Source organism: Macrotis lagotis, chromosome 2 (genome assembly GCF_037893015.1).
Source record: "Macrotis lagotis isolate mMagLag1 chromosome 2, bilby.v1.9.chrom.fasta, whole genome shotgun sequence".
Lineage (NCBI taxonomy): Eukaryota > Metazoa > Chordata > Mammalia > Peramelemorphia > Peramelidae > Macrotis > Macrotis lagotis.
Window position 1 is genome coordinate 239,478,777 of NC_133659.1, and position 14,730 is coordinate 239,493,506.

Below are 14,730 nucleotides of genomic sequence, written 5' to 3' on the forward strand. Positions count from 1 at the left end.
GACAACTTGGAAGGTCAGCAGGAAAAGTCTGCCACACTTGGATGAGAGAGCACAGTTCAACACAGGTTTCAGCAGATCTGATCCCAGCAGACCAGGAGCAGGCCTCAGGAGTTATTGAATCAGCAGAGGCAGCTGTTTCCAGAGTTCTCAGCCCATGGACAGTAAGGGGATCTGAAGAAAATTACAGGTATTCCTTTGCTACCATTGAGGCGGGACTGTTGCTTTGCCCGTACTCAGATCTAGGTCTCAATCTTAAATCCCAGACCCAGAAAAAGGAGCAGAAGCAACAGAGCATACTACCTAAGGGGAGCAGGGACTCTCCTCACAGTTCCAGGGCAGAAAGGAGTGCTTGTGGTCACACACAGATTAGTGTACAGGCCAGGAGATTAGTATAGATCTCTTAGATCATAACACCTTGGAAGAATTGAAAACTTGCAGATCCCTAAAAGTATTTCTGAAAACAATTACAAAGGAGCGGCTAGGTGGTATAGTGGATAAAGCACTGGTCCTGGAGTCAGGAGTACCTGGGTTCAAATCCGGGCTCAGACACTTAATAATTACCTAGCTGTGTGGCCTTGGGCAAGCCACTTAACCTCATTTGCCTTGCGAAAACCTAAAAAAACAAAAAGTTTGATTGAGTTCTCTATGTATTTTAGAAATGGGTCCTTGGTCAGAAACATTAGTTGTAAAGATTGTTTCCCAGTTAACACATTTTTTTCATCTTGATTACAGTGGTTTTATCTGTGCAAAAGTTTTTTAATTTAATATAATCAAAATCATCTAGTTTGTTTTTAATGATGTTCTCCATCTCTTCCTTAGTCATAAACATAGTCCTTGATCTTCTAATTTGCTTATAGTATTGTTTTTTATGTCTAAATCCTTTATCCATTTGGATCTTATCTTGGTATAAGATGTGAGGTGTTGGTCTAATCTAAGTTTCTTCCATACTAACTTCCAATTTTCCCAGCAGTTTTTATCAAAGAGAGAGTTTTTATCCCAATAGCTGGACTCTTTGGGTTTATCAAAGAGTAGATTACTATAATCATTTCCTGCTATTGCACCTAGTTTATTCCACTGGTCCACCACTCTATTTCTTAGCCAATACCAGACAGTTTTGATGACTGATGCTTTATAATGTAATTTTAGATCAGGTAGGGCTAAGCCCCCTTCTTTTGCACTTTTTTTCCATTAATTCCCTGGAAATTCTTGGCTTTTTATTTCTCCATATGAATTTACTTACAACTTCTTAAATTCATTAATTTTTTGGAATTTTGATTGGTAGGGCACTAAACAGGTAGTTTAGTTTTGGTAGAATTGTCATTTTTATTATATTAGCTATACCTATCCATGAGCAGTTGATATTTGCCCAGTTATTTAAATCTGATTTAATTTGTGTGAGAAGTGTTTTATAATTTTTTCAAAAAGTTTCTGAGTCTTCCTTGGCAAATAGACTCCCAGTTATTTTATACTGTCTGAGGTTACTTTGAATGGGATTTCTCTTTCTAGCTCCTTCTACTGTATCTTGCTAGTCATATATAGAAAAGTTGAAGATTTATGAGGGTTTATTTTATATCCTGTAACTTTGCTAAAATTGCTAATTGTTTCCAGTAGATTTTGAATGATTTCTTGGGATTCTCTAGGTATACCATCATGTCATCTGCAAAGAGTGAGAGTTTTGTCTTTTCCTTCCCAATTCTAATTCCTTCAATTTATTTTTCTTCTCTAATTGCTGAAGCTAACATTTCTAATACAATATTGAATAGTAGTGGTGATAATGGGCATCCTTGTTTCACCCCTGATCTTTTTGGGAATGCCTCTAGTCTCTCCCCATTGAATATAATGCTTGTTGATTTCTTCAGATAGATACTAATTATTCAAAGGAACAGTCCATTAATTCCTACACTCTCTAGTGATTTTAGTAGGAAAACGTGCTATATTTTGTCAAAAGCATTTTCAGCTTCTATTGATATGATCATATAATTTCTGATAGGTTTGTTGTTGATATAATTGATTATACTAACAGTTTTCCTAATATTGAAACAACCCTGCATTCCTGAGATAAATCCCACTTGATCATAATGTATTATCCCAGTAATAACTTGTCGTAATCATTTTGCTAAGATTTTATTTAAGATTTTTGCATCTATATTCATCAGGGAGATAGGTCTATAATTTTCTTTCTCTGTTTTAACTTTTTCTGGTTTAGGTATCAGTAGCATATTGGTTTCATAGAAAGAGTTAGGCAGAGTTCCATCTTCCCCTGTTTTTCCAAAGAGTTTATATAGAATTAGAACCAATTGTTCCTTTAATGTTGGGTAGAATTTACTTGTGAATCCATCAGGTTCTGGAGATTTTTTCTTAGGGAGTTCAATGATGGCTTGTTGAATTTCTTTTTCTGAGATAGGCTTGTTTAGGTATTTAATCTCCTCTTCATTTAGCCTGGGAGACTTATATTTTTGTAAATATCCATCCATCTTACTTAGATTATCAAATTTATTTGAATAGAGTTGGGCAAAATAATTTCAAAATATTACTTTAATTTCCTCATTTTTTTCATAAAACCAACTTTTGGTTTTATTTATTAATTCAATAGTTTTTGCTTTTGATTTTATTAATTTCTCCTTTAATTTTTAGAATTTCTAATTTGGTATTTAATTGGGGATTTTTAATTTGTTCTTTCTCTAAGTTTTTTTAGTTGCATATTTAGTTCATTGATTTCCTCTTTCTCCAATTTATTCATGTAAGCATTTAAAGATATAATATATCTCTTGACAGCTGCTTTGAGTGAATACCATAGGTTTTGGTATGTTGTTTCATTGTTGTCATTATCTAAGATAAAATGACTAATTTTTTTCTGTCATTTGTTTTTTGATCCACTCATTCTTTAAAATGAGGTTATTCAGTTTCCAATTGGTTCTGGGTCTGTATCTCCCTGGCCCAATATTGCATGTCACTTTTATTGCATTGCGATCTGAGAAATATGTATTCACTTTTTTTGCCTTTCTGCAGTTGATCATTAGGTTTTTATGCCTTAGTACATGGTCAATTTTTGTATAAGTGCCATGTACTGCAGAGAAAAGGGTATATTCTTTTCTATCCTCATTCAATTTCCTCCATAAGTCTACCATATCTAGTTTTTCTAACAATCTATTTACCTCCTTAACTTCTTTCTTGTTTATTTTATGATTTATCTAGATCTGACAGTGGGAGGTTGAGGTCTCCCACTAGTAGAGTTTTGCTCTCTATGTCTTCCTGTAATTCTTTCAGCTTCTCCCCTAAGAATTTGGATGTTATCCCATTGGGCACATATATATATTCAGTATTGACATCACTTTATTGTCTATGGTACCTTTTGGGGATGATATAGTTTCCCATCCTTATCTCTTTTATTTACTCTGCTATTTGCTTATCTTTTAAGGGAGAGTTCAACCCATTCACATTCAAAGTTATAATTACTAATTCTTTATTGCCCTCCATGCTATCTTCCCTGTGGTTGTATTTTTCCCCTTTCCCCCCACTTTATCCATATTCCCCAGTATTTTGTTTCTGAATACCACCCCCTTCAGTGTGTTTGCCCTCATATCCGCCCTCCCCTTTCTTTCCCCTTTTCCTTTTTCCCTTTTCCCTTCCCTTCCTTTTGTTAGTCCCCCTTTTTTCCCTCCCCCTCCCTTTCTCTGTCCCCCCTCCCCTTTTCCCCTTTTAGTACTTAAAAGGTTAGATGTTTTTTAAGTTAACTGAGTATGTGTGTAAGTTGACTTTAAGCCAAGTCTGACGAGGAGAAGATTCAGGTGTTTCTCATCTCCCTTCTTCCCCTCTATTACCATTGGTATTTTGTACCTCTTAGTCTAATGAGATGAGATTTACTCCATTCAATCCCCTCCCTACTCCCGTCTCCTTACTGTCCCCCTTTTTAAGGAGGTAGTGCTTTTAACTCATTCTATCTGAGTCATGGAAAATTCTGAGTTTCCATCACTTCTAGCTAAGTACATTCTCTCTAATAGAATTACAATTCTTGAGAGTTATTGGAGTCTTTCTCCCAAGTAGGGTTATAGCCAGTTTCATCCCATTGGATAGCAGTCTCATGGATAAGAGCAACAAAAATATGCATACCCTTTGATACAGCAATACCACTACTGGGTCTATACCCTGAAGAGATGATAAAAAAAGGTAAAACATCACTTGTACAAAAATATTCATAGCAGCCCTATTTGTGGTGGCAAAGAACTGGAAATCAAGTAAATTTCCTTCAATTGGGGAATGGCTTAGCAAACTGTGGTATATGTATGTCATGGAACACTATTGTTCTATTAGAAATCAGGAGGGATGGGAATTCAGGAAAGCCTGGAAGGATTTGTATGAACTGTTGCTGAGTGAGATGAGCAGATCCAGAAAGAAAAATACTATATATCCTAACAGCAACATGGGGATGATGATCAACCTTGATGGACACTTTCATTTCATCAGTGCAACAATCAGGGACAATTTGGGGCTGTCTGCAATGGAGAATACCATCTGTATCCAGATAAAGAACTGTGGGGTTTGAACAAAGTTCAAGGACTAGTCCCTTTAATTTAGAAAAAAACTGATATCTTATTGTCTGATCTTGTTATCTCTTATACTTTGTTTTTTCCTTAAGGATATGATTTCTCTCTCATCACACTCAATTTGGATCAAGGCACAGCATGTAAACAATGTACAGACTGACAAATTGCTTTCTGTGGGGAGGGAAGGGAAGTAAGATTGGGGAAAAATTGTAAAACTCAAAATAAATAAAATCTTTAATAAAAAAACAAAAAATAAAAAGCAGAATTGGTGGGGAAAAAAAGGAGATGCAAAAGCTCATTGAAGAAAATAATTCCTTAAAATATAGAATGTAGCAAAGGCTAACTGATGACATTGTGAGAAATCAAGAAACAATAAAACAAAACCAAGAGAATGAAAAACTAGAAGAAAATGTGAACTATATCACTGGAAAAACAACTGACCTGGAAAATAGATTCAAGGGAGATAATTTTTAAATTATTGGACTACCTGAAAGCCATGTTTTAACAAAAAAAAGAGCCTAGACATCATTTTTGAAGATATTATCAAGGAAAGCTATTGTAATATTCTAGAATCAGAGGGTAAAATGGAAATTGAAAGAGTATACTGATCTCTTGGACCAAATACTATTATCTTCAATTTAGAAAAAAAAACTTATCTTATTGTGTAATTTTGCTATCTCTTATACTTTATTTTTCTTCCTTAAGGATATGATCTCTCGGGGAGGCTAGGTGGCGTAGTGGATAAAGCACCGGCCTTGGAGTCAGGAGTACCTGGGTTCAAATCCAGTCTCAGACACTTAATGATTACCTAGCTGTGTGGCCTTGGGCAAGCCACTTAACCCCATTTGCCTTGCAAAAACACCTAAAAAAAAAGAAAGAAAAAAAAAGATATGATCTCTCTCATCACATTCAACTGAGATCATTGAATACCATGGAAACAATGTAAAGACTAATAGAATGCCTTCTGTGGTGGTGGTGGGGGCAGGGAGAAGCAAGAATGGGAGAAAAATGTAACATTCAAAATAAATAAAATCTTTCTTTAAAAAAAATCCCAGAATGAAAAGAGTCAGGAATATTATAGCAAATTTAGAGTTCCCAGGTTAAAAAAATATTCCAAGCAACCAGAAAGAAACAAATCAATTATCATCAAGCCACAGTCAGGAAAACACAAGATTTAGCAATTTCTATATTAAGGTATCATAAGGCTTGGAATATGATATTCCAGAAGGCAAAAGAGCTTAGATTACAACCAAGAATCAACTACTCAACAAAACTGAACATATTCTTTCAGGGGAAAAGATAAATATTCAATGAAATGGGAAGCTTTCAAACTTTCCTGATGAAAAGATCAGACCTGAACAGAAAATATCTTCAAATATGAAACTTGAGTAAAGCATAAAAAGGTAAAAAGGAAATACAAACCATAAGGAATTTAATGATGTTGAACTGCTTATATCCTGCATGGAAAAATGGCATGATAGCTTATATGAAATTTCTCATTTATTGGTGCAGCTAGATAGAGCATATAGAGAGACAAGGCACAGTTGGGAATTGAATTTGAGGGGATGATACATTAAAAAGATGAATTAAGGAGTGAGAGAGAAATGTACTGGGAGAAAAGGAAAGGGGGAGGTAAAATGGGATAAATTATTTCACATTAAAGAGGTTTAAAAAAAGCTTTTGCAGTAGAGTGGAAGAGGGAGGAGTTGAGGGGGAATGAATGAGTCATCGACGAAATACACCTTCAATTGGGTAAAGGAAAGTAGGAGGGGAAGGGGAGGGGAGAGGAGAAGGGGAGAGTTGATAGAAGGGATGGAAGATTGTGGGAAAGTAGTAGTCAGATGCAAAACAATTTTGAGGATGAAAAGAGAATAGAATAAATGGGGGTAGGGGAAATAGGATAGAGGGGAAATAGTTAGAAATAGTAACAGGGGACAATATTGAAACAAAATTTTTCTGATAAAATCCTCATTTCTCAAACATAGAGAAGTGAGTCAAATTTATGAAAAAATAAGAGCCATTTCTCAATTGATAATGATTAATGGATAAAGAACGGTTTTCAGATGAGGTTAGCAATGCTATCTATGGCCATGTTAAATAAAATGTTCTAACTCATTGATTGGAGTAACAGTTGCAGTACCTTATATCTAAGGACAGAAAGACAAAATGACAAATGTTGGAAGAGATGTAAAGAAAATAAGACGTCAATGTACTGTTGGAGGAGTGATTCAACAATTTTATAGAGCTATTTGAAACTATGTCCAAAGGGCTATGAAACCTTGCCAACTCTTTGACCTAGCAATGCCACCACCAGGTATATATTCCAAACACATGAAAAATAAGAAGGGAAAAGACCTATATGTATTAGGATATTTATAGCATCTCATTTCTGGTGGCAAGGAACTAGAAATTGAGGGGATGCCCATCAGTTGGGGAATGATTGAACAAATTGTGGTAGGTGATTATAATGGAATATTATTGCAAGGAGTACCCAAAAGAGGGGACCCGGATATCATGTCTGATAAGGAACTTCTCTCCAATCAAATGTCTAGACCCAGAACCAGAATAAGCTTATCTCCAGAGGTGTAGCAAGATCTCCTCTTAGGCCAAATGGGGGATTGCAGTTGAGCAGAGGTTCATACTAAGACTATGTCTACCTAGTCCTGAGACCCTGGAACATCATCAGGGCCAGCTCCCCTAAGAAAGGAAGAGACGGTCTTTCGAACCTAAACTTGAGGCTCCCATGGTCTCCTGTGGCAAAACAAAACGCCACATCTTGCTGGGACCTCCAAATGCTAAATCAAAGAGCAAGATGGAGACCAAAATTTTTATAAGTTTTGGAGATTTATTACCTGACTATGCAGAGCTATATTTTCCCTCAAATCACATAGCCCCAAGTGTTCAGAGAACAAGGTTTTTATAGTATTTTTTTGGGGGGGGGTGGTATTGTGAGCAAGCAGGATACAGAAGCAGAGATAGCAGTTAGATATATTTCCTTATCAGAGAGATGATTACTAACATAGAAGGAATCCCATATTCCCAGGTCTCTTGCAGGCTTAAGATGTGTGGAATATGATGTTCTATAGGTCCAGCTACATCTGGGGAAAGAGGAGTTAGTTTCAGGAGGACTCAGGAATCTGAAGGCACAGCAAAAGGATCAGGTAGACAAGAACATTTCATAAGTGCAAGATAGGTTCTGTGAGCCCCTCCCCACATCTGTGCCTTATCAGTATGTTTCCAGACCTAAAGGTGCCTAGTCAAATTCATATTTCTAAGGAGAATCCCCCCAAAATGTTAAGGACTCCTTTTACATGAATATTAATGTTGTACTTCACCACCATTAGCTAGTAAGACAAACTCACAATCTCTTCACAAATATTACCCAACTGATAGCATAGCAAATTCAATCTTCAATATTCTAATTACTCATAATTAATCTCTATCCAATAGGAAAATTGCAGTTTTCAATTCCCTATTAACATAATTATTCATAGCTTAATCTATCCCTATTAAAAATGCCATTTTACAAAACCTCATCATGTATTTCCTTTAACTAAATTTGGAGATGTCCAATCAGAGAGAGTTAGTTCTCCCTAAAATTATCTCATGTTCCAAGAATATAGAGACCAGACAGTTTTTTTACTCTCCCAGCAAATTGTATTGATAAGGGATATAATAGTGTATTCATAGGGAAGTTTCATTAAAAGTCATTCTTAGGGCGGCTAGGTGGCATAGTGGATAAAGCACCGGCCTTGGAGTCAGGAGTACCTGGGTTCAAATCCGGTCTCAGACACTTAATAATTACCTAGCCGTGTGGCCTTGGGCAAGCCACTTAACCCCGTTTGCCTTGCAAAAACCTAAAAAAAAAAAAAAAAAAAAAAGTCATTCTTATCAGAATGTGCACAAAAGTATATTCAAAGGAAACTTCACTGAAGAGCCATCATTTCTCCACTGTGCTACCTAGCTGCCCCTTTCATTGTATTTTTATATACTTTGCTAAACACTTCACAATTACATTTTAATCTGATGGAGATCTAGTTTTGTAGGCTGCTTGTGACCTCCTAGCCCAAGTTTGAAGTCTCTGGAGAAGGAAAAGAGAAAAGTGCCAGGAGCAGGGCCCTATGGGATATTCACAGTTAACAGGCATGCCCTAGATTTAGTTTCAATTAAGGAAATTGAAGAAAAGTGATTAGACAAGTAGTAGGGGAACCAGGAGAGACTAAAAAACCTAAAGAGAAGGAGGGGAGAGTAATCAATAGTGCCAAAGTGTTGTCATTGGAAGAACTAGGCAGAAAGTAAATAGTTAAAATTCTGTGCTTTTCTATGGTAGACTACATCATGAGCTATGCTGACTTTATTATCCTGAGAAAATATGTTTATGTAACATTCCTTACTACTCTCTCTGAGAAACAGTTTTTAAAATTGATAACAACCACCTGGGTACCCTGTCTCTAGCAAAAAGACAGAGACCCACCACCAGCAGGATGATCCAAGGACAGGGAAACAGAGGCAGGAACTTAACATGATAACAACTGTTAGCTGTTTCCCAAAATAAGTCTTTGTTTCCCCTGAGTAGTCTACCCTGACATAATCCTTTGCAATACCCCTGTGCAGACTCCTATAAGCACATAGGCAATCCCAATATAAATACTGGTTTTTCCCCTTGCTAGTTGCTTATCCATTATGGATAAAGCCAAATTCAATAATCTTGCACTTGCTAAATAAAATTTATCTGTCCCTTATCACCCTGTCCTGAGTCACTGTGAAATTCTTTCACTATTTGAATCCTAAACCTTAAAAATATAGGATTAAGCCAGGTGGATGCTGGGCCTAAGGGGTGGTAGGGGGGCTCAAGGCCTCTTGGCCCCAGTACCAGGGATATTGTCTGCTGCGCCACTCAGCTACCCTACAGCAGAGTCAGAGTGAAAGCAGAGAGAAAATAGAGTACATGGTAATGGAGAAATATGAAAGGAGGGAGTTGCGATCAGCAATGGCAATGGTGGAAAAATATAAAAGTAACTTTTGCGATGGACTTAAAGATGGACTTAAAGAATGTGATCCATCTGTGACAGAGTTGTTGGTGTTGGAACAAAGACTGAAGCACATTTTTTATTATTATTATTTTGGGGGGTTGCAGGGCAAATGAGGCTGGGTGGCCTGCCTGGAGACGCATAGCAGGGTGATCTTTGGGTGTCTGAGGCCAAATTCAGACCCGGGTGCTCCTGGCTCAAGGGCCAATGCTCTGTCCGCCACCCAGCCACCCCTACTATTATTACTATTTTATTTTGTTTTGGGTCTTTTCTTTTCTTTTTTTGGTTTTTGCAGGGTATTGGGGTTGGGGTGGCTTGCATGTCACACGGCTGGGTGATTGTTGGGTGTATGGGGCTGGATATGGGCTCAGGTGTTCCTGGCTCCAGGCCTGGGGCTCTGTCCATTGTGCCACCTGGCCATACCTACAATTATTACTATTATTTTTTTTAATTTTAATTTTTTTCTCTCCCCTTTATCGCTCAAGCGAGTCTATATTTTTGTGGGGGGAGAGGGCATTCTGTTTACTCTTAAACAAGAATATTTATTAATGTATAAAAAATATTATTTATACAAAAAGAGAATAAATATAAGATAAAAATTATAAAAAAATATAGGATTAAAACAAAACTGACAGAAAGTATAAGTTTTATTCTTTATGATCTACCATTTAAACCTTAAGGTGGAGGTAATTATGAAAAAGATAATGAGGGGTAGCTGGGTGACACAGTGGATAGAGCACCAGCCCTAGGGTAAGGAATACCTGAGTTCAAATCCAGCCTCAGACACTTAATAATTACCTAGCTGTGTGGCCTTGGGCAAGCCACTTAATCTCATTTGCCTTGCAAAAAAAAAAAAACTAAAAAAAAAAGATAATGAGTTCTTCAATTGGGAAAGAGTTGATCTTTTATGCTAAAACAGAAGCTAGGAAAAATTATTAACCTCCTTTATGTAACCTGACAATGAAGGCTGCACAATATCTCTGCCCAAATTACCTTGGGAAAGTTACTTAACCCTGACTACCTGAATTCAGGGCCATCTCAAGTCATCCTGATCCATATCTGGTCACTGATCCAGATGGCACTAGAGGAAAAAGTGAGACTGGTGACTTAACACAGCACCCGCTCACTCAAATCCAATTCACATACTCACCGTGGCATCACCTCCCCTGATATCATGGTTTTCTTCAAAAAGGAAGGACAAACATTATTGTACAATAGTGTCTGATCTCTTGTTTTCTTTTCCTGGCAGGACAAGTCTTCCAGCATCCTGATCATTTTCCTTCTGAATTTGTAATTAACATAGGGGCAGCTTATTCAGGAATCTTAATTTCTTACTTAATGATATGAAGGATGAATACTCTCTAAAGAAAGTAATCTTTTTACCAGGATTATAGTTTGGGGAACCTGATACTTTTTAACAATCCCTAACTCATCATTTGGGCCCCAAACTGCATCACAAGGATACAGAAAAATCAGGAAGAATGAAGATTTAGAAAAGGCCTTTAAATTTGGCAATTAAGAAAAGAGCAGTACTTTGGAGAGTAGAAGAACTGTGACAGAAATTATAAAAAATCGGGGCAGCTAGGTGGCACAGTAGATAAAGCACTGGCCCTAGTGTCAGAAGTACTTGAGTTCAAATCCGGCTTCAGACACTTAATAATTACCTAGCTGTGTGGCCTTGGGCAAGCCACTTAATCCCATTAGTCTTGCAAAAACCTAAAAAAAAATTATGAAAAATCAAAGTGAGTCACTGGTTCTATAGGTATCTTCAAGTGGAAGACCTAGATTGAGGAAAGTACCAGGTCAGGCATACCCCCAACTTCTCTTAATGCCTCAAACTCTGTAGCCACATACACTAAAATATAATGTATTTCATTATTCAAATATTTCTAGTAAACAGAATTGTTTACTAGAAATTGTTTAGCCTTAAAAAAGGTCAGAGTTACCTAAAGGTAAAACTAGACAAAGAAACCAAATCTTAGATGTTGTCCTAACTTGGTACTCAAGAGTCATTATCATTGAATTAGTAATATTTCATTTAAAAAAAATCTGAAAATAAAAGGGTAGAGAACCAAATGGACCTTAGGAGCCATTTCAATGCCCTCTGCTTAAATTTAACTAATTATTGTAAAGGGGTAATATAGTCACAGACAAAGCAGAGAAGCAGTGGAGGGAAAAAATAGTTTAGGTAAAGCCTGACAAGAGGTCCAACTAAGGAAGTCATCCTTAGGGAATTTAAGGACAAAAAAAAATGGTAAAGAGAAAAATAGAAGAAAAATGGAAAATATTTGAAAAACTTTTTATATCAAAATGTTTCCCTCATCAAAGACGGTGGTGCATCTCTAGACATGCTTCTAGGGGCAACAGAAATGGTATTACAGAGTGTTGGTTCTCCTTAAACAGAATAATCAAAAGACTGACCAGAAAATAAAAAAGAGTTTATTTGTTCTTCTCAAGAAGAAAGTGAAGAAAAGGTGAGAAGAGGATAAGAAAGTAAAAAAGAGAGCACAATGTCTGTAACATGAGTTCCAGCTCTAGGAGGAGTGAAAAATGCCAAGGCTTTTAAGTCCCTTTTATCTTAGTCCTTAAGGCAGTCCCATCCCCCCAACACCTCTACCTATTGGCTAGCTAGCTGGACTCACAATTTTTCTGTATCTAGTCAATTGACAGACATTTTCAAGCCCTATTTGCATGATTATTCAGATTCAGTTTTACCCTATCAGAGAGATTGTTACCATTTGACTTTAGGAACCTGGAAACTTTGTAACTCTTGCTGACTTGGCTTTGGGGAAAAGAAAAACTCATTGAAACTATGAAGGAGGCTTCACTCAATTCTAGCCCCATTCACATATGTGTGTGTATGTATACATATACATATACACATACATATACATATACATACATATATATATACATATATCCATGCTGTAGGTGACATAATTGTGAGTACATTTTTTAAAAAGCACTCAAAAGAACAACTACCAAACTATATGCCCATACATACTTTCCCAAGAATACAAAATCTCTATGAGGTTTGGCTACACACAAATTGAACTTCAATTCTTTTTCTACTTCTCTAAACCATTCTCAATTTATCTTTTCTTCCTTCTAGTCAGTCTCAAAAGAAGGCAATCAATTCCTTTAAAATACTATTCCTGGGGCAGCTAGGTGGCGCAGTGGATAGAGCACCAGCCCTGGAGTCAGGAGTACCTGGGTTCAAATCCAGCCTCAGACACTTAATAATTACCTAGCTGTGTGGTCTTGGGCAAGCCACTTAACCATATGCCTTGCAAAAACTAAACTAAAATAAAATGCTATTCCTCACTTATCTGTGCACCTGAATGCAAACTCTTTATCCTGGTATTCCAGATCCTTTACAATCTGCCTCCAAACATTTCTAGCCTAGTCTTACACTACTTGTGCTACACATTCTGGCTAAAGTCAATCAAACTAGTTACTGTCCCCTCCCCATAGTTCCTAAGAGGGTTATAACAGTGCTGATCATGACCTCTTGTGGATCAAAATGACATTGTTGCTGGGGATCAGTGTCTGCAATTTAAGCTTGAGAGGTCCTGAATGGTCAAAGAATTCACATATAGCCCTGGGATTTTAAAACCACTCAGGATTTATTATTTGATTTTATTTTGTTTATTTGTTTGTTTATTTATTTTTTAGGTTTTTTGCAAGGCAATGGGGTTAAGTGGCTTGCCCAAGGCCACACACCTAGGTAATTATTAAGTGTCTGAGGTCAAATTTGAACTCAGGTCCTCCTGACTCCAGAGCCTGTGCTCTATCCACTGTGCCACCTAGCTGCCCCTTCAGGATTTATTATACAAGCCTGCAAAGTGTAAAGATTAAAATCTTTTCTCCTCCTAGAGAAGCAACAAACTGTGGTAAACTGCTTGAGGGCTGAAGAATAACAAAGGCTAGGTGAGGTTGGCGTGAGTGAGAGAAACAGAGGGAAAGAGAGAGACAGTCAGGAAAACTGACTGGGCTGAGACATGAATCTGCCCAAGCCAGACTTTTATAGTCTTGCCCACACTATGTGCAAAGGGGAAATCCTTCCTCCTCTACATGATTGAAACCGAGTAAAAGACTGGAAGTTGGGGGGCGGTGTAAATGAGGAGAGGTTACAAATTTACATTTAGCAATGGAACAATAGGAGTCAATTTCCATCACAGGAGCAGATAACATTTTTCTAACTAGACAAATATTTCTTCTATCTTTCTCCTCAGATGGAATTTACCAGTGTAAATAATTGCAAAATTTGTTCCCAACTCCCTGCATCATATTCCCATAACTCCCTGCATCAACATTACTATGTTGGAATCAAAGTATAGTGTGTCCCACTATGGCTGATTAGAACAGATCCTCAGAACACTCTCCCACAGATGGGAAACAAATCACAGACCTGGAAGGAAGCTTAAGAATAATCTAGCCCTACTTATGTGCCAGGCTTTAAGAATACTAAATCAAAAGTGAAACAGTTCCTTTTCTCAAGGTTCTTACATCCAGCTGACTCCTTTATTTTGTATACCTTCAGTATTTTTTAAAGTTTGTATTATATTGTTTTGAGGAGCCATATGGTAAAATGGTGTCACATAGGACTTAGAGTCAAGAACCACTGGGTTCAGATGTCAGTAAGACATTAACTGGCTATGTGATTATAGATTCTCTTTAATCTTGATTTCATTTGTAAAATCAGGAATCAATCAATGAGTAATTACTCATCTATTATTAAACTACTTGTTTATTAGCACCACTTTGTTAAAGACTACCATGCTGCATTTATTATTGTATGTCAGGCGCTGTGCTAAGGATTAAAATATAAAAACAAAGAATTAGACATTTAGAATTTGACAAGCTTACATGTTAATGGAAAAAGAACATGTACACATATAAATATATATATATATATATATATATATATATATATATATATATATACACAGAACAAATAAGGAGACTAAATTCAAAGTAGTTAGCCAAAGGGAAGGAGATGACCCTAGCAGTTGAGAGAATCAGGAAAAGATTCATGTCAAAGATAATCCTTAAGGTGCATCTTGAAGGAAATTAGAGATTCTGTGAGGGTGGAGTTGAAGAGAAGAAAAAATCAAATTGTTCAAATCCAGCCTGAGTACTGTGTGATATCAGGC